This window comes from Panthera onca, chromosome C2 (genome assembly GCF_046562875.1).
Source record: "Panthera onca isolate mPanOnc1 chromosome C2, mPanOnc1 haplotype 2, whole genome shotgun sequence".
NCBI classification, from domain to species: domain Eukaryota; kingdom Metazoa; phylum Chordata; class Mammalia; order Carnivora; family Felidae; genus Panthera; species Panthera onca.
In genome coordinates this window covers 74,350,065-74,370,657 of record NC_138347.1, presented here as the reverse complement: position 1 = coordinate 74,370,657, position 20,593 = coordinate 74,350,065, and the positions used below count along the sequence as shown (strand labels likewise).

At 48.7% G+C, this 20,593-nt stretch overlaps 1 long non-coding RNA gene across 1 annotated transcript; it reads left to right on the top strand.

Annotated features, from left to right (window-relative positions):
* Positions 1–11,422: 11,422 nt before the first annotated feature.
* LOC144617426 (uncharacterized) lies at positions 11,423–13,815 on the top strand. Its single transcript, XR_013557948.2, has 2 exons — positions 11,423–11,843; positions 12,292–13,815. It is a non-coding gene; the product is annotated as an uncharacterized LOC144617426 (long non-coding RNA).
* The last annotated feature ends 6,778 nt before the right edge of the window (positions 13,816–20,593 follow it).

The window sequence follows — 20,593 nt, the reverse complement described above, 5'->3', positions numbered from 1 at the left end:
GGTCAAGCAAGCTGCCTAGAGCTGCATGAGAATCAGAGTTGCAGTCAAAGCAGAAGCCCATATTTATTAAGCACTTAACCATGTGCCAGACATTTCGCATGTATGAACTCCCTTTAATTCTTATAAAAACCTTCCGAAGTGGTTATTAGCATATCACCATTTTGCTGATGACAAGACGAAAGCACAGGAAAGTTAAGTGACTTGACCAAGGTCACACAGCAAGTCAGCGGCAGAGCCATAAAGGAACACACAAAAGCGATGCATGTCCCACCACGCTGGCTTGTCCGTCTGAAGGAATACTATACTCTGTGGGTTGGCTTGGGAAGGCCCAGATACAGTCCGGGGGACCCAGGTATAGCCCCAGGACTGCTCTGTGCCCTTATCAAGGTCCTTTGATGGTGGGTGGGGAGGCACCTCCTGTAAGTTGCCCCATGTCAGGCCCCTCGTTGTATCGATAGGTTCCAGGGGTGGGGGTCATGGGGAAACGGCGCTTCCTGCCTGATTGAAGGCAAATGTGCTGGGCATAAAGTGGCACCATAGGGGCTGTTTGCACAAAGGGAGTGGAACCCGCAAGCAAGGGTTAGCCTGGAGAGACATTTAAATCAGTGCGAAGTGAACCTGGCGTACAATGTGCACAGGGGAGGTGGTGCGTTTAGCTCTTTTCCACACCCCCAGAGAAACGAGCCCCAAATTGTCCAAGAACCTTGGCGTTTTCATTGCCCTCTCCCCAGGAGCCTCCTCTAATGGCTCATTCCACTCCCCATGCCTCCATACCAGGAGAGGGATGTCCCGGATGGGGCACAACTTCTCACTCTTTGACAGTCTGGCCAACCTTGCTATCAACGAACTGGCTTTCCAGACTTCAGAGCAGGAGGCCTGCAAGTGCCTGGCATACTTCCTGGGGCAGTGAAGGTGGGACTGACCCCACTCCCTGACTCTCAGGCGAGGCCCTGGCATGTCCTCTCAAACCTCTGTCTTCTCCTTTCAGACTTACACTCAGTAGCAGACCGACTACGATCCCCACCTCCTGCCACTAACCCTTTCTGGTAAGCCCAACTGCCAGGGAGCTCTCCCTGAGAGTGACAGGACAGCGTTAACCACCCGCCACATGTCCAAAACAGCCAGCACATACACGGTTCCTAGTGAGGCTGGATACACCAGCCCGTTTGTCCCCAGCTCTTTCTGACCAAATCAGAACATTTAGGAAGGTCCTGACTTGCCCTGACTTCCACACTTTCCAGAGCTCCACCTCGTTGATGTTCTAGAAGCAGCATCTCTCAACTGGTGGGAACAGTGGTTGTTACTAGCACAGGCCCTGGGGCAATTATTTAAACTCCGGCCCTACCATTTACTAGCTGGGTGACCCTGAGCAAGTTGCTGAACCTCTCTGCGCACCTTCTGCGGTCTGTTATAAAGCAGGGATGGTAAGAATTCCTATTTCACAAGATTCATAGGGTTGTTGTGAGGAATAAATGAATCGCATTAAAATGCTTAGCACAGAGTAAGCAAACAACGTGGCCTCAAACTTCTTCCCGGAAGAGAATCCATCATTTTTCTGGCAACTCGAGCTTTGCTCCCCAGGACCTGATGCAGGTGGAGGCAGTTCAGCATTAGGAAAACTTGTCTCAGCTTTGGGGGAGGGAGAGCTCGTCCTTGGGGACCCTTGGGGATCCCACAGATACCTGCAGAAAGGGAAAAAGAAAAGAGGCAAAGAAACCTCCAGGCGCCACCCCCAACCCCCCCTCCCCCTCCCCCCTCCCCCCAACGCTGACGATGAAGCAGGCTCCCTGGAGTCTTCCCGAAGATGCCTTCTCTGTTTTCGCCCCGCCACCCACGGGAGGTTCCCCTGCAGATGTTCAGACGCTTCAGAAACGTAAAACCAGGGCAGCAAAGCTCGTGAGTTCCCAGAGCGTCTCAGGCACGCGGCATCTTTCCCCACCGGCAGCGCCTTAAATACCAGAGGGCTTGCCAAAGATGGAACTGTTTTGTTGGGAGCTCGGGTTTCTCCCGCCGCGGGGCTGAGCGGTGGCGCAGCTGCTCCGAGGTCACGCCCGAGACACGTCCGCACACGCCCGCCCGGGCGGGGTGGGGGCAGGGCTGGGGGACGCACGGGGCGGGGGCGCCACCTTCTTCAGGGACCTGCCCAGTCTCTGTCCCCCATCTCCATTTCCCAAGCGAGCAACGGAGGAGCTGGCTTCCCTCTCCCAAGGAAGATATTTAATTTTTGCAACACAAGAGGGATGCAATGCGAAACAAAAAGACCCTAGGTGAAAAATGCTTCTTTTCAACGCTAATTGTGAGCTTCCCCCCAACCCCCACCCCAGTGGTTTTGGAATTCCGTCTGTATTGGATCTGAAGCTATTTTTCAATAAATAGCTGAAAGAGAAGCGCCTAAATTTGCCCTAGGAAACCCGAAGCCTCATAACCTTGAAAAGTTAGTCTTCCTGAAGTTAGTATTACTTAAAATATTTGCATGTGAATGCTTAGAGCCCACTGCATATGATAAAAATAGAGGCACCGAACCGTTTAACCACCTGTGTTTCCCTTGGGTTGCATATTTTCCGTCGTAAACAAGAAAACACAGATTGGATATCCATTCATTCCTTCATAAGAAGGCTTCAGTTGGGATCTAGGTTTTCAATAGATGGAAACCAAAGCCAGCCTTTGCAAGATTACGATATTTCATGCAAAGAACCAAGGTTAACGCAGCTAACAATTGTAATTACCATTTAATTGAGCACATAACTATGGCACAAAGCACATGCCCGACTCATCATCGGGCTTGGGATAATGTTGGGAAGTAGTTAGTCTTAATTTCTATTTTACAGAGAAGACAGGCTCAGGGGGGAACACACAATAGCTAATAAGTGATGAAACCTTTAGATGCCTGACGCTCAGGTCTGAGAGCTGCAAAGCTGTGCGGTTTCCACCACTGAAAACCACTTCATGTTTAAATCGTTCTAAGTAAATGGATGGTTAGGCACATACAGAGGCATTGATCTTTTCTCTTCATTTTCAATATAACTTTTAGGCGGAGAGGCACTCAGGGAAAAGCCCTGATTTCTAGAACCGGTTTTTATCTTGCCATCCAACCTTAAATAAGCCCCTGAGCCTCAGTCACCCTCTCTAAAACGAGACGTTATCCCTACAGTCCCAGCTAGCTCTGACATCGGAGATTTGTCCTAAATTAAAAGCTCCAGGGGCGCCTGGGTGGCTCCGTCTATTAAGCTTCCGACTTCAGCTCAGGTCATGATCTCAAGGTTCATGGGTTCGAGTCCCGAGTTGGGCTCTGTGCCGACAGGTCGGTGGAGCCTGGAGCCTGTTTTGGATTCTGGGTCTCCCTCTCTCTCTCTGCCCCTCCCCCCACTTTCTCTCTCTCTCTCTCTCTCTCTCTCTCTCTCTCAAAAATAAATAAACATTTAAAAAATCTAAACTTAAAGCTCAGACTCTTCAGCTTGTTATTGGGCTTGGCATGGTATTAATCACTACTTTCCTAATTCCCTGGTTTCAATTCCGTAACTCTGGGGTTCTCAGCCCTGGCTGCACATTAGAATCTTCTGGAGGAGGCTTTAACAATACAGATGCTCAGGCCACACCCCCAGGGATTCTGATTTAATTGGTCTGAACAGTGGCCCCAGCTTCAGTGTTTTTCTGAGGTTCCCCAGGTGAACGTGTAGCCAGGATTGACTATTGATCGAACCTAATGAAGTACTTCAATTTCATCCATCCCCATTGTGCCTTTATAAATGAACTTGCTGTAACTTGAATTCTTTTTTATGTTTTTTTTTCTTTGAAGGTAGAGATAGAAGGGTGTTATAATAACCAGAAGGTTCTAGGTAAATCTGATCTGAAGGAGGGAAGTCTGGATTAGGGGACAGCCTGGAGCCGTCTGAATCCCGAAAGGCCCTAGGCTATTTTATGTACTATTAGTCTCTCAATTTGGCATCGATTACAGAGAGGCCAGCTTCCCCAAGTGTTCCATCTAAATGTGACCCAATGACATTAGTACCAGGGAAAGTATAAACGTTCTTGTAAGTCAAAAAAGATTCACTCTTTCTGATTTCGTAATATACAGAGGAAATCTAGGGAGGTTGTTTCATTAAAAATGATCTGTTACAGCGTGTTCATTAAGCTTAACCTTCTCTCTTGCTATTTTGCATGAACCTATGAGACCCCCCAGTCCACCACCACATCACACACACACACACACATACACACACATGACTGGAAATGTAGTTCTTTCATTCAATCTCTGGTGACATAATATTAGCTGATACGGTGGTCAGAACAGTGATTTCTCCAAACATCTATGGTTGGCCTGACATTCAAACAGGAACATCAGGCAATTCTGTGGACCTTTGACCTTTACCTATTACTTGTAAACAAAGTCAACCATACAAAATGGACACAAGATTCTGCTTAATGTAAAAATGCGTGAAATCGCCTTACATGTTAAACTGCTGTGTTTCCCCTTGGCAATAGAAAGATTAACATTTCTGTACAGGGAATGGTTTTGATCTTGCCTTCCAGCTACAGTATTTACATTCCAGTAAAGTTCATCTGGATCAGTTAGTAGTCACATGAATGATTGGGCAGCCCAAGATCATGTTCTTAAATAAAGTTATCATCCAAAGAATGGGGTCGTGGTGGGGTGCTTATACTAACGATCTAAAAGATGAAAATCCCAGAAAGAGGCAGAGTTGTTCTCTCATGTGAATTTCTGTCATAAACTCTGGGTCAGAAAAAAATTATTTCAGGACTGGAACAAGGCAGGAACGAACTGATTAAAGCTTACCTAAATGAGGAAACCGAGAACACATCTTGTCAACCCAGATACATTGTCCTGCACGGATGAAAGATGTGTCTGTACTTTAAAAAATCAAAATTAAAAAAAAAATTTCACTCTAGGTAAGAGAAAGAGACTTTGAAGTATCAGAGAAGTCGTCACTTCTTGTGTGGACTATAGGGATCAGATCAGAATTGCTGACCTTGAAAAAGAAGCTAACAGTTCCCCCTTCCAAATGAGGAAATGCTTTTTCAATCTCTTTTACTTGTAATATGTAGCCTGAGTTTGGGGACAGAAGGAGTCTCATAAAGAAAATGTGTTTCATTTCTATCTAATCCAATAAACATTTGTTGAGCTCTTACTTTGTACCAGGCACTGGGCTAGGTATAAAGATCCCAAGATAAGTAAGACTCCATTCCCTTCCTCAAGACACTCGCCATCAGGTGACATTGCTTACAGTGGAAATTCGTGTGAGGTGTTAGTATGACCATGGGTTCACAGCTGATAGATCCAGCTGTTCACAGCTCAAGGCTTCGGGGAGTAACTTCGAACATGCCACCAGCTTTGATCATCAGTTCAGTCCAACACAAGTTCCCTCAGAGCCAATACTGGGCAGGAAGGAGCATACAGGAGCCACCATGGAGGTGCAGAGATGAATGAGTCAGGGTCCCCGCCCTCCAGAGGCTCTCAACCAGGTTTCCAGATAAAAAGGAAAACTAGATGAGTAACTTCAGTGATAGCTTACTGTGGGCAGGTAAGTATTGCTTGCTAATTTGTGCTCCCCAAGAGAAACTAGACAGAGGTACCTTTGAAATGCTTTGGAAGAATCATGTTGCTGTTGTTGTTGTTGAAGTTTATTTGTTTACTTTTTGAGAGAGAGAGAGAGAGAGAGGGCAAGCACAAGCAGGTGAGGGGCAGAGAAAGGGAGGGAAAGAATCCCAAGCAGGCTCCCCACTGTCAGTGCGTAGTCTGATGCAGGGCTCGAGCCCACAAACTGTGAGATCATGACCTGAGCTGAAATCAAGAGTCGGACGTTTAAGCGACTGAGCCACCCATGCGCCCCTGAAAGAATATTTTAATTTTTTTAAGTTTATTTATTTTTGATAGAAAGAGGGAGAGAGAGAGAGAGAGCATGAATGGAAGAGGGACATAGAGAGAGGGAGACACAAAATCCGAAGTAGGCTCCATGCTCTGAGCTGTCAGCACAGAGCTTGACCTGGGGCTCGAGCCCACAAACCATGAGATCATGACCTGAGCCGAAGTCAGACACTCAACCGACTGAGCCACCCAGGAACCCCCCTGAAAGAATATTTTAAAAGCACAAGACCTTAAAACACTGGAATGACAAATTAGCTTTGCCAACCGTTTAGTTAATGGCTTTCCTTCACCATATTGGGCTGACTTAGAAGTAGATATTAACCAGTAGCTCCTCTGTCTCTGTCACAGACATTTAACTCTCTACAGAGAAGTCTTAGGAGCCATCAGTTTGAAATTTAATAGGCTTTTCAGGGAAATCAAAGGGCTGGTACAATTGAATTCAACTAACCACCTCCAGACAAGAGTTGGAGCAAAAAGTGTCACCGAAAGCAATGTTACATCATGCCAGCTGTCCGTGTGGCTCCTACAGCCATTCCCTTTTCTTCCCCAGCCACCCCAGCCCCGATGGCGACACCTGTAACTCAGTTCTCCAGGCCCCTGGGCTGTATCCCTGAATCAGACATCCCACCCAGTACAGTTGGGAGCTGTTCTCTAGTTGGGCCATGACCTTCCCAATTAGTCTGTGACACCCTGACACTAGAGATCACATCTCCTCTCCCCTTCATCCCTCCCCATCCTCAATCCTATCTTAGGGCTTGTGTAAGACAGGGGCAGAACGTGGCCTGAGAGGGGAAGGGGAAGCCTTAAACCTGGACTAGAAGACCTGGAGACCATGCCCAGTACAAACACTGACAAGCTATTGACCCTGGAAAAGTAACTTTTTCTGTCTAGACTCTAGAATCCCCATCTATAAAGTGCCCAGGAGGGGCTATAAATTCACTGAGGCCCGTCCCTAATACTCTATGACCATTGTATGACCATGTGTTTTCTAGCAAATGCCTAATCTCTCTCTCCCTCTCTCTCTTCACACACACACACACACACACACACACACACACACCACCTGCCACCTCACGTTTCATTTCTTAAATAAGACAAACACACAACCTCACACACACAAACCTCAAATCACTGCTGTTAGCCTCCCCAGATGAATGCTCCAAAGACTGGCATTTTATCCTAACAATATCAACATGACGTTGACCCCAGCTCCCCCTGAATACAAAACACATGTGTCCCCATTCTTCACAGAACAGCCTCACGTACAACCCCACACAGAAGGGTAGAAACTCTACAATAACCCGCCACTGTTGGGCCGGTTGCACAGAAGTGGACTCTACAAGCATATCAGTACCTAGGACACGGTCTCCACTGCACAGAAGCCATCCGCCCTCTCCCTTACGTGCCGCAGGCATAGCTGCAGATGTGAGTGGGAGGCAGGAAGGGAGCGGCCAAAGTTCAAGCAGAGCAAGGGGAAGAAATGAGGAAAGAGCTGGGAGAGGGGGAGGTGGGGCAGCATTCCTGACAGCGGTGAAAATCCTCCAGGGTTAATCTGCCCTCAGCTCCCAGCGCCTCACGCCTCCTAGGAGTTAGTCCCCTGACCCTCTGCCACTGCCCTGCCCTCTCCTGCTCTCTCCCCTTTTAGCCAGCCCTAAAAATAATGTCCCTTGCGATCTCTCTCCAGCTGTTTGATCTTTTTAAGTATCTCTCACTTGTCTGTGGCATATGCTCCAGCCGAAAAAATAGATCTCGGGCATTCAGGATAGGAAAGGGTATTAAATGGCAGAAGCCAGCCCCGTGCCAAGGGTGTGGGCAGCCCCAAGATATCTATGATGACCAGATGTCCTGGATTTGCTGGGATGGTCTTAATTTAAAACATTCTAGTCTCTTGTCCCCGTGAGCGCCTTCACACTTGTCAGACCATGTGTCCTTGTTTGGGGTTTGGAAAATATAGTTACCACGTGGATACCTGATAATCCGAGCATCAAACAGACCCAGTGTTGGCGTCATGGGGGTGGAGAGAGGACTGATAATGGAGCCAGAGGGATTTGGGGTCAACCAGCTCTGCCACTTACTATCTGTGTGGCTTTAGGCTGCTTTTATTCTTTCTGAGCCTCAGTTGCTTCATCTAGAACATGGCTAATCTCCCTAGAAGTCAGAGCCGTGGATTTTGACATATCAGAAAAACCTTGCTCATGCACACGTAGTATCTTCCAGGTGTTTCTATCTGTACAGTCATGTGTTGGTATGTTGGTCTGATTGAGTGTGCTAGTACTTAAAAAAAACCTTTTTTTTAACATTTATTTATTTTCAAGAGACAGAACATGAGAGGGGGAGGGGCAGAGAGAGAGAGGGAGACACAGACTCTGAAACAGGCTCCAGGCTCTGAGCTGTCAGCACAGAGCCCAACACGGGGCTCGAACCCACGGACCATGAGATCATGACCTGAGCCGAAGTCGGACGCTCCACCGACTGAGCCACCCGGGCGCCCCAGGTGTGTGCTAGTATTTAAAGCATTCCCTGAAATGCACGGTGCAGGGTGCCATCCCAAACCACTATGATGACAGCAACCGAAATATCCCAACACACAGAAACGCCCTTGTTTCTTGCCGCCCATCATTCCAGACCCGCCTCACTCCTCAAGATCGGTTCGACTCCACTCTTCACTGCTGAGAGGGGTTCGTGGAGGCTGCACCTGCCCCTGCCAGCTGGGCGGAATCGACCTCACTGCTGCAGGCTCCAGCCGCCTCCACCTCTGCTCTCTCCCTCTGGTCACCAGTCGCCACCCAGCATGTGGACCCCCCCGGGGCCCTTCTCCCTACCTGGTGCTCCAGTGCCAAGATAGACAATGGGAAGTGTCCACTGGAGCCAGCCAACCGTATCTGAGCACTGACCTGCTGTTGACCTTAGTCTGGTCACGTGGCCTTTCTCAGCCTCTGTGCCCTCAGTGCCCTAGTGAAAACTAGGATGAGGTTTCCTGTATCTCATGCCCACGAGAAGCTTTTAAAATGTTTACTCCTCCGTTCCCACACCTTCTTCAGCTCCTATTTCCAGGCACACCAAGCGCAAACTCAGCCTTCAAAGCCCTCCATAATCCGGCCATACCCCAAGCTTCTCAAACTTTCTTCCCACCCAAGCCACATTAGGCTCCTCACTGCTCAATCCCTGCTGCCTCTGCACCTGTGCCTGGGCTCTTCCTTTCACCAGGCATGCCTTCTGTCCACCTATCCAAAGAGGTCTCTTTGTAGACTGAGTCACCCTTACCCCAATGCTATAGATTGAATTGTGTCTCTCCCCCCGCCAAAAAAAACCCTCCTATGCTGACATCCGAACTCCCTTAATGTGAACTGTGCTCGGAGATAGGCCTTTTCAGGAAGTAGTTAAGGTTAAATGAGGTTGTAAGGGTAGGGCTCTAATCCGATAGCATTAGCGTCCTTATAAGAAAAGACACTTGAGAGCTGTCTCTCTCTCCCTCTCTTTCGCTCTCTCCCCCGCGAGGGCCATATGAGGACACAGGGAGAAGGTAGCTGGCTGTAAGCCAGGAAGAGGGCTCTCACCAAGAGACAAATGAACAATGACCTTGATCTTGGACTTCCCAGCGTCCAGAAAGAACTGTGAGAAAATCAGTGTCTGTCCTTTAAGCCACCCATCTATGGTATTTTGTTATGGCAGCCGCAGCTGACTAATAATACCCACCATCACAGCCCTCTCCTTCCTCAGAGCCTTTATCACTTGTCACCTGCCCCTCACATGATCGCACTAAATTAGCAACACTCTATCTTGCTGACTCAGTAATTTCCCCTATGTGTGCCCACTTCGCTCCTCCAATGAGGAAAAAAGCTCTTTGCAGGGAGGAACGTGAGGGTCTGTACCATCCAAAGGCCCCACAAAAAGCATGGCACACAGGAGATGCTCAAGACGTGCCTAGCTGGTAAAAAGTCATGCACCGATGGGGAAGGAGCAGTGGTCCCGTGGGGACAGAAGTCTTTTAGGTGCAGCTGTGGGATGCCTGCGTGGCAGTCACCTCACCCAGACATTGACTTCTCTGTGTCCACGTTTGGCTTTGTCCCCATGGCCCATGGTAGGGCACTGGAAGGGGCAAGCATGCAAAAGATGATTCACGCTAATACGAGAAGGAATTTTCTCCAAGCACCAGGCTAGCTAATGAAGAGACAGATGTATCATATTGAGCAGTCACTGAAAATATTTGTCATTTATGTGCATATTTTTACATGCAGACTGAAAAGTATCCATGCACTAAATATTTTCTATTTGTATGTATATAATTTATATATCTTATATATACATATGTGTGTATATTCCAAAAATATAAAGCACCTGCTGTGTGCCAACCACTCACACTACACAAGCCACTTCAGACCCACTACCAGTTGAACTTACATCCATTCTATGGGGGAGAAAATTGAGCTTTAAAGAGGGTAAGGAAAAAAAGGGGGGGGTAAATAACTTGCCCAAGGTCACACACCTGGTCAATGAGATTATGAGCCTGTGATAGACTGCACTTGAAAAGCATTCATTTGCTAGTTTATTCAGCCAACAAAGAACAGATACCATAAGCAGAACCCCCATAGTCTCTATCCTTAAGAAATTGAAAAAAAGGGGGCGCCTGGATGGCTCAGTCGGTTAAGCAACCAACTTCCGCTCAGGTCATGATCTGGTAGTCTGTGGGTTTGAGCCCTGCGTCAGGCTCTGTGCTGGCAGCTCAGAGCCTGGAGCCTGCTTCCAATTCTGTGTCTCCCTCTCTCTCTGCCCCTCCCCTGCTTGCTCTCTGTCTCTCTCTGTCTCTCTCTCTCAAGTAATAAACATTAAAAAAAAATTTTTTTTAAAGAAACTAAAATAAAGGGGGGGGGGGGTTAGTGCCTGGCTGGCTCAGTTGGTAAAGCATATGACTCTTGATCTCAGGATCATGAGTTCAAGCCCCATGTTGGACATGGAGCCTGCTTAAAAAAAGAAAAGAAAAGAAAGAAAAGAAAAGAGAAGAGAAGAAAAGAAAAGAAAAGAAAGGAAAAGAAATTGTAGACTGCAGAAGACATGTAAATCATGAGCTGTACGTGCTATAAATGCCTTAGAAGGAACAGAAATCAAGTGTTTCAGAAGTTCCAGGGCAGGGAAGAGGGGTTGCACCCTAACCACAGGACAAGACATTGAAGGACAAGTGAAAGTGAGTTGCAGACATGGAAAGATGCCTGTCCAGTGCTGAGATGCATGAAGGTCTCACTAACCAGGGTCACAGGGCTGTAGAGTGGGGCAACCCAGGGAATATGGGCCAAGGTAACAGCTGTAGGACCTCTGGCAGCAGGAGGCTGAGTTGAGGCAAAGCTGCTGGGGTTCCTGGTTTACTGCCCTCCCCATGTGCCTCCCTCCCAACTTCTCTAGTTAGGGCAGGGAACTCAATTAGGGGCAGCAGGCTAATGAGAAAGGGCATGATGCCTGGGGGGTGGGAGAGGGGGTGTTGGGGGGCAGAAGGGGCAATAGACTTGGCTTTTAGAAGTCACTTGGGGCGGGAAGGGGTAGGGCGCCTGGGTGGCTCAGTCAGTTGAGCGTCTGACTTGGCTCAGGTCATGATCTCACAGTTGGTGGGTTCAGGCCCCACTTCTGGCTCTGTGCTGACAGCTCAGAGCCTGGAGCCTGCTTTGGATTCTGTCTCTCTCCCTCTCTGCCCCTCCCCTGCTCGTGCTCTGTCTCTCTTTGTCTCTCAAAAATAAATATATTTCAGAAGTCACTCCAGAGCTACCCAGCAGGGTGACCTTGGAAAGGTCCCCCAGCGAGGCTGGACTTAGAAGGCCTGGGTCCGGGGGATTTCTGGGCCGCACCTGACTCCTGCTTAAACCAGGCGCTGGGCTGGAGCTGTGGATCCTCGCAAAGTGAAGGCATGCTGTGCAAGGTGGTGCAGATCACCTGCCTGGCCCAGGAGGAAGCTGTTTCTGGTTTGGGGAAGGTAGGCACAGTGGGGCCTCCCGCTCAGAGCTCGCAGACCACCGGGCCCCACCCCTGGGGCGCCTGGTCGGGGACCAGAAAGGTGCAACCGCCGTCAGACACCCGCAGCGGGCAGGGCCTTCCCCTCAAGCCACAGCCGCCCCGCCTGCTCCCCAGGCCCTCCTGGGAGTGAGGTCTGCATCTAGAAGTCTGCTGGCTAGCTACAAGGCTAGCCTGGTGGGGCCGAAAGAGACTGGAGCGTTCGCCACTCCGGGAGCGGGGGGTGGGAAGGCCCTCCCGGGGCCCGGGGGCGGGCGGCTGGGAAACGCAGGCCGGCGGGGCCTGGGCGGCAGGCGGCTCCTGTTTCCCGCTCGGCCCCGGGCGGGCGCAGGGCAGCTGCTGGGAGGTGAGCGGAGCAGCGTTTTCCCACAGTCCGGGGCGGTGACACATGGCGCTCGCGCATTCCACAGCCGCCGCCGCGCCAGGCCTGGCCGCGAGTCAAGGCAGCGACGAGCCGCCGCCCGCAGGTTCCGACTCCCACCCGCCGCGGCTCCTTCCCCCGGGCGGCGGGCGTCCGGGTACCCGGGGCGGACGCCGTGCAAGCCGGCGTGGCTGGCCCCGGCGCTCAAGGCCCGCGGAACAGCGACGCAAGGAAGGAACGCTAAGGGGGCATCTCTGGGCACGCACACGGGCTGACCCCCACTCTCTCGTCCAGGCCCCAGAAGACCGAGAGGAAAAGCGGAGGGGGTGATGGGCACCCCGGGTTCAGCACAGGGGAAAATTGGACTGGGGAGGAGGAGCTCGCTGAGGGCAGCGCTGCTCTTGCCTCTAGATGCGGAGGGGGACTGCCAGAGGCATGTGGGGGTGGGGGGCCCTCTCCCTCCAGTCGGTCCTGCACCCCTGAGTCTGTAAGGTGGGGGCTGCCAGTCTCTGCCCGGAAGAACCCCCTCCCACAATCCCCTATTTACTGATGGGCTAAGGAAGCCTTGATCAGCCCACTCTGGCGACCCTGGCAGAGATGCAAAAAAAGACAAGTAAAAAGTGCCTCAAAAACGGGTCCTCAGAACCTGGGGTGGACCTTGGTTTCTGTGGGATGGTGGGCACGCCTGTATTCTGCTTCCCTTGGGCTTCTGTGTGGACTCCCACAGCCCCTCCAATTCTATCAGCTCCAGAACTGTGTCTCGCTGCTTAAGTCAGATACAGTGCTGAAGCCGGAGATCACAGGGAGCTTTCACGCACCCAGAAACCCACAGAGCAAGGAAGCCACCAAGCATTCTCCACAGGAGCTGCCCAAACCCTAGGGGACAGAAACTGTTCTGGGAACTTCACTATTTGCAGAGCTGCCTTAGGTACGTTTCCTTTCATTCCAACAGCAACCCTGTGGGAGGGCTGCTGTTATTGCCCCCTGGTTTATACCTAAAGAAATAGGGAGTTAAAGAGCTGAAGTCACTTGCCTATGGTCACGTAGCTATAAATGTGCTTGATCCCAGGTTTGTCCAACCACCAGCCCAGTGCTTTGTTAACTGCGCCTCAGAGATTAGATGCAGTTCAGATTAGAGTCCCTGCACACACCTGCTCCCCCACCTACACACACACACACACACACACACACACACACACACACAAAGAACACAGAGCTGCCCAACCTTAACCTTTTCCCAGCAGAATCACACTTGATCCTCGTGAATCCTTATTGAGGATTCTCAGTGGCTCTAACTTTGATAGAACCTGGTAGAATTTTTCAAACTCACTTTTGTTCTGTGAAATAAACTACCCCCAGTATATTCTTGACCATTACAAGGTAACCAAAGGACAAAGAGGTCAACCATGAAGATTCACAAGGTCCTGAGTTCTTTCAAGTTAATTCACTCAATCAGTTAGCATTCACTGGGAGCCTACTACGGGCCAGATCCCCAGCAGGGTGCTGATGAAAATGAGAGAGGGGTCGAGGAGCAGAAGAGAAGGAGAAAGAGAAGGTACAAACGAGAACACAATCCAGAAGACCCATGGTCCCCACTGAGGCCTCCCGATCAGGTTAGGTTGGAAAGACCCATAAAGAGACAGTTACATCATAGCACGATCAGAGACGTATGAACTAAGTACAGTGTCGAGAATGATGCTAGTGGAAGTCTAGAAAAGGCTACCTAAAGAGGTGACCTTTATGTTGGATGAAGAATGAGTGGTTCTCCAGACAGAGGCAACAGGGAAGGCCACTCCAGGCAGAGGAAACACGACAGGAGAGCTCAGAGAGGTCACAGAAAATATGAGCCATAAATAAAACATTGATAAACTGTATAATATCAAAGTTTTAAGTGTCTGCTCATAAAAAATTATACCCTGAAGAAAATAAACAGGCAAACCACAGACGAGGAGAAAATATTCTCCAAACATAAATCTGACAGAGGGCTTAAAATGCAGAATATATAAGGAACTCCTGCCACTCAATAATAAAAAGACAAACAATACAACTTGTTTTAAATGACCAAAGGCTACACAGACACGTTACGGAAGACCCACAAATGACCACAAAAAACACATGTGAAAGCCCTCAACATCATCAGTCACCTGGAAAATGCAAATTAAAACTACAATGAAGGGGGTGCACCTGGGTGGCTCAGTCGGTTAAAGGCCCAACTTCAGCTCAGGTCATAATCTCATGGTTCATGCGTTCGAGCCCCACATTCAGCTCTCTGCTGTTGGCACAGAGCCCCCTTCAAATCCTCTGTCCTCCTCTCTCTTTGCCTCTCCCCTGCTCATTCTCTCTTTGTCTGTCTCAACATAAATAAATAAAAACCTAAAAGAAAAGCCAAAACACAAAAACTACAATGAGGTCTCACCACACACCTACCAGAAGGGCTTAATGTAAAACCTGACACCATCAGATCTCGGAGAGGATGTGGAACAATTAATTGGAACCCTCATACATCACTGGCAGAAATACTAACTGGTACAGCCACTTTGAAAAAACTGCTGGTTTTCTTAAAAAGTTAAACATACATCTACCCAGTGGTAAACTGGTAAATGTTTAACGACTGGCTCCCCAGAAGAAAAACAAGCCCGATTTATGGCATTTGCCGATCTCGCTGCTATGAATACTGCCTCCGGGACCGATTGCAGGTTGTCAATATGATACAACTTGAAGCAACGTTGGGAAGAAATGAGCCCTTGCTAGTGGGTCCCAGTCCACTGCGACACACCAGCACATCCTTCCTGGGACCTAGTGGCTCTGCTCACCAGTATTCACCTAAGAGATGAAAACACAAGTCTTCAAAAAGTCTCATACGTGAATGATTGCAACAGCTTTTTTCATTAATGTTTATTTCGGGAGAGACAGAGCATGAGCAGGGGAGGGGCAGAGAGAGAGAGAGGGAGGGATACACAGAATCGGAAGCAGGCTCCAGGCTCCGGGCTGTCAGCACAGAGCCCGATGCGGGGCTCCAACCCACGAACCGTGAGATTGTGACCTGAGCCGAAGTCAGGACGCCCAACCGACTGAGTCACCCAGGCGCCCCAGCTTTTTTCATTGTAGGCCAAAATTGGAAACGACCCAGATGTTCGTCACAAGAGAACAGATAGATAAGCTACACTACCTTCGTATAATGGAATACTGCTGATGGATAAAAACGAATGATCTTCTGAGACATGCGACCGTATGGATGGATCTCGAAAATGCAATGCTGTGTGAAAGAAGACAAATATGAGAAGAACATTCTGTACGATTGCATTTATGTGAAATTCCAGAATAGTCAAAACCGAACAATGCCCATAGAAATCAGACCACTGTTGCTGGAGGAGGCGGGGATTAACTGGGAAGGACCCCGAGCCAACTTTCAGTGGGGACAGAAATGTTCTGGGCCTTGATGTGCATTGGTCAAAACAGAGCACTTGAGATCTGAGCATGTCACTGTTTGTAGATTATACGAAGAGAAAAAGGCACCACAGCTAAAAAGTCTGGGTTTCTTCACTTGAACGCTCAAGGTATCTTAGGAGCAGAGGACCACAGTCCAGCAAGGGGGGTCTGAGGCAGCTGGCTCAGCACATGGGCGTCAGGGAGGAAACTGTATTTCTCCTATTTTCTTTTAGCAAAACCAACAAAGCATTATTTGCTTTGCCTCCCACTTTGGTCACTAGGTCCCCTGGCCACAGGGCAGACTATGTTCTGGGCAGCCACAGGGCACTGAGGTCGGCTGGCCTCATCATCCCCTCGGCCTGGCCCCATCATCTTTCCTCTGCCCCAACGCTCCCTCCCACATTTTTGAAGACTCCATTTAAGGAACTTGAATGTTATTTTGCTTCCCAATTGTCTTTTATTAAAAAAACAAAAACAAAAAACCTCCTCTTTATTTTCCTCTGACCTTCCCTAGCTCCTTTCCAGAAACTTCCATCCCTCTTCTACTCAAACTCGGTTATAGAGATATATGCTATTTAATAGCCCAGGGCTGTCAGGAATCCCTGTGTCCAAGAGTTCTACAATAACCAAAGCACAGAAATGGCTAAGTAATTTGTGTGTTGAGTTTGGAACACGGCTCTGCCACTGCTTAACTTGCTGTGTGATCATGGGAACATTACTCAAACTCTCTGGTCTCCATTTTCTTATTTGAAAGATAGGGGAGTTAACACCTACCCCAGTGGGTACAGCAACGATAAAATGAGATACTTTGTGAAAGAGCCAGCACGTTTGGGGACTTAAAGTTTGGGGTTTCTTTCTGTTTTCGTATTTCACTGTAATTAATCCTGAAGTACAAACATTTTAATGATACTGTTTTAAAGAGATTGTGCAACTCTCCCGAGTCATGCACCTAACAAGGAGCAGAGGCGGAAGTCCAGCCCAGGTCTCTGCTCCTCTTCCAGCCCTCCATGCACACGGTGCTTCTGGGCTGCAGAACCTTCTGGCTCAGGGCACAGCAGTGGACTCCACCCACTCGACCTTCCATGTCTGCAGTTTCAGAAAAATAGCATAAGAGGCCAGGTGCAGGAAGGTGGAAAGGCTCTTGTCTCACACAAAAACAGTGAAATTCCTTTCACACCCTCCTACCTCCCACTCCTTAATGAGTCTCTTATGAGCGTAAAGTCTCCTTGACTTTTCAAAGTTTTATAAAGAGTTCCTTGTAGAACTCTTAGAAAATGAATGTGAGGCACTTGTAAAACTTCACACAATACTCATGGTTTCCTTTTGCCTTTCTATATTTTATTCACACACCCTTTCCCATAACAAAACTCGCTGGTCAGTGTCTAGTATCTCCCCGCCCCTCCCACCTTCTTTAACTTCCTTCTGTCCTGCTCTCTCTCCTGTAAATCGGGCTCATTCCAAAGTCCTCTTTAATTGCCTTGATGCCCAGAGTTAATGTTTCTTCAATCTTCTTGCTCATTTGACTTTCCTTCTGGCCTAGTCATTGTGCCCCAAGACAAGTACAGTATTTTCCTATCTCCATGCCTTTGCTCACACATCTTTCTTCACACTTTGCCCATCCTTCCAAACTCAGCTTAAATGCCGGCTCTCCGTGAAGCCTTCGCTGATGTCCTCTGCTCGAAGGGATGTCTCCCTTCATCCGAGCCCCACAACGCGTTTCCGAATCTCCTTGTTAATAACACTCGTCCCTGTGTCCCATGTAGCATGTGGATGAGTGAGATGGACAGACGGGCAGACGGGTGAGTTGGTGGGTAGATGGATATATGGATGCATGGATGCATGGAATATGTATGAATTTTTGAATGGAGAGACAAACAGCAGGCCGGCAGCATTTTCCAGAGCTTTGGGACGTGGTCATATCTGGACGTCTGCATCGCATTAGTATATTTTCTGATTCAGTGGTCATTCAACACTGAACGAGGACACTGTGTGTCTACCTACCCACAATCTAGTTCTGATCTCAGGAAAACACATTGGGAATATTCAATTCAGACTGAACCCGAAGTCTTATGCAGTCAATATTTGCAGATGACAAAGGCCCAGATATATTTTAATGTGTCCCTAACCTGAAGCCTGATGAGTTTTTACTGGCATTCTAAAGTGGCTGTCAATACATGTCTTGTTCCTGCTTTTTGGGCTGCAGCTGAATCTTTGGGCCCCACGGCAACCAGTGCAACTGCTCGTTTTTCAGATGAGGAAACCAAGGTTTCTTCAAGGGAACATGGCTTGCACAAGATCAGATGTAAAGTAAGACCAAAACTCTGCCTTGACTCCCAGCCTCTCACTCCATTCTTTATACCTTACAAGCTAAAGCCAGTGGGCTGGCTTATCTGTTCTAGGTATGTTTCAAACCTTGATAAAAAGCATGAAGATTTGGAAAGAAAATCCAAGACTTCTCTAAAGAGTTGTAAGATTTCTCACTATGGACTCTTTCTGTGTTTAACACCATTGGATTTGGGACCTTAGCTTTCCAAGGTTCCGTTTGTACGATGAAAAGAAAAATGCTATACCCCTGACTGCTTCCTAAGAGCTGCGGAGGATTCCAGATTTATGTTTGCACAGGTCGCTCCAATGACAAGGAAAATTAAGGTTTGGAGACCTGCATGCTGTAGGCTCTTTTTTTAGTCAAAAGTCTCACATCCATTAGGACATGGCAGCATTTTGAAGACCTCCTCTGTTATCAGTCCAGTAAGTGACCATTTCTCTGCTCTGGGAATATAATCCCTTTCCATAGGTTTTACTGAAGAACAAAGTATTCAGGTAAGCCTCTGTGCACCACTCATTTTTCTGAGTTATCTAGTGAAGGCTCTGGCTTCTCTAATCCCCAAATAGAAGCTGACAACCCTTTCCAGGAATTTCTAAAACTTTGATCCGAAGTTTTCAGAAACACCAACGGTTCTACTTTGGTATTTATGATATGATTTCTTGGTGACCGTGACTCAAAGCCTCAGCTCCCCTCCTTTAAAACACACTACTATCTGCCTCAAAACTCTGCACGGAGCGCAAAGGGCACAAACTGCTCTGTGCCTCATAAATATAGCCAGTGACTACACGTGGGCATGAACATTTCTCTTTAATTGTCATTTTCTCCCGGAAAGCCCAGAGATAATAGGAAGAAAGTGGGAGAGGAGCCAGAGAATGGGGGCATCAGGAGAGGGTGTTGCTGCGGGAAGCTGACCCCCTCCTCAAGCGCCCAAGCAGCAATTATCACTGGTCAGCCAACCCGAAACGCGTCCTGCCTTTACGAATTTTCAATCAATACCCCAAATGCCAGAAGTTTCTTTTCAAATTAAAAAAAAAAAAAAAAGTGAGGAAGGAAGAAAGGAAGAACTCCAAACAGTGGACAAAAACCAGGCGCCATGGCCCCCACTCCAGCTTGTGAAGCGGCGACAATGGTGAGAAACCAATGCCCAGAAGCACAAGGCGGCTTTCAGACACCTCTTGACCTTGTCACTTCCTGGGTAATTAAGAGGCACTACAGTTCCGTGTCACTGTCAGGGGCTGAATGTATATCGATAGATAGATATATATGTTCTTAAAAAGATTCTTTTTCTACAGCCTTGGTCAGGATCCCGCCAAAGAAAAGGGAGGAAAGAAAGGCATTTTGTCCAGAGTGCAGTGAAAGGAAGCATGAAAGCAGAAAACCTAAATTTTTCAGCACAGTCTGCTCCTGACATGGGAAAATGGCGCAGACAAGAATAGATGGCTTGTTCGCTGTTGTTTTTTCCCTTCCTTCCCTTGACAGAGTATCTCTGTGAATGTGCCGCAGGCGGCAGGGCCCTCGTCCGGCTCTGCGTTCTTCTTCAGATACCTTAAAAGCAATAATGTAAACCCTGAGTTCTCCAAGATAGGCTGCATCCCTGCTTTCCTTCTTTGGGCCTCAGTTGCCACAAATGAGGGAGACTGGATTAAACCCTCTTCGGGGTCTTTTCCGGGGCTGACATTTGCCGAGACTGTGAGAAATGGTTTCTGTCTTCTGACCCTGCCAAGGATACAGAGGAACACAGAATTCTGGGAGAGCAGGCATGGGCCTCTCCCCATATGCCTGTCAAACACCAGCTACCGAGGCCACTCAGAACCTTAGGGAGTCTTGCGGCAAGGACCCCTCGAGAAGGTTGGCCCAACCCACTGGAGAGCAAAGCTCTAAAGACACTTTGCCAGCTCTGAGTCTGATGGTTCTTCAGCACATCTGTGCTCTTTCCCAGTGGCTCTGGTCTGGGGGGCCCCACCGAGAGGGCTGGTGACAGTCTCCTCGGTTATTGGACACGGGTGGCATCCCCATCGTGGACTGTGAGCTCCTGGGCCCTCGGCCCTCACGGATTATCTCTGGATCCCTCTCAGCACTGAGCCCGGTGCTCAGCATGTGGGAGGTGCTCTGTGGATGTATTAAGCCAACATCTGGATTCAAAGACACAGGGAAAGCAGGAAGCATGTTGATGTTGGATGCAGAGCAGTGAATCACTTCTGCGTAAAACCGAGGTTTTTATTTCAACAAAACTGGTCACTTCGCCAAATTCTAGGCAGCTGGTTTTATGGCCAGAAGACAAGAATCTGTGTCTGTCATCTCTCTATGCCCACTACTAACAGTGACCAGGTATACAAGCCACTACACTATGAGGGATGTTGCAGGCGAATGATGTGGCCCACGGAGGCTTTTGTCTTTGGTGTCCCTTGGCATGGGGTTTGGCTATATCGTGACTGCCCTGGTGTCAGTGGGGTCCTGCAGTGAGTGACATTCTCTGCATGCTGTCCTGACGGCATTACACAAGCATGGGCTCCCAGCCGGCCAAAAAATACCGTGGAAGTTGCATTGGCTGCCCCACCGAAGATGTCCCCTTTCCTTCCTGGAATATCAAAAGTAT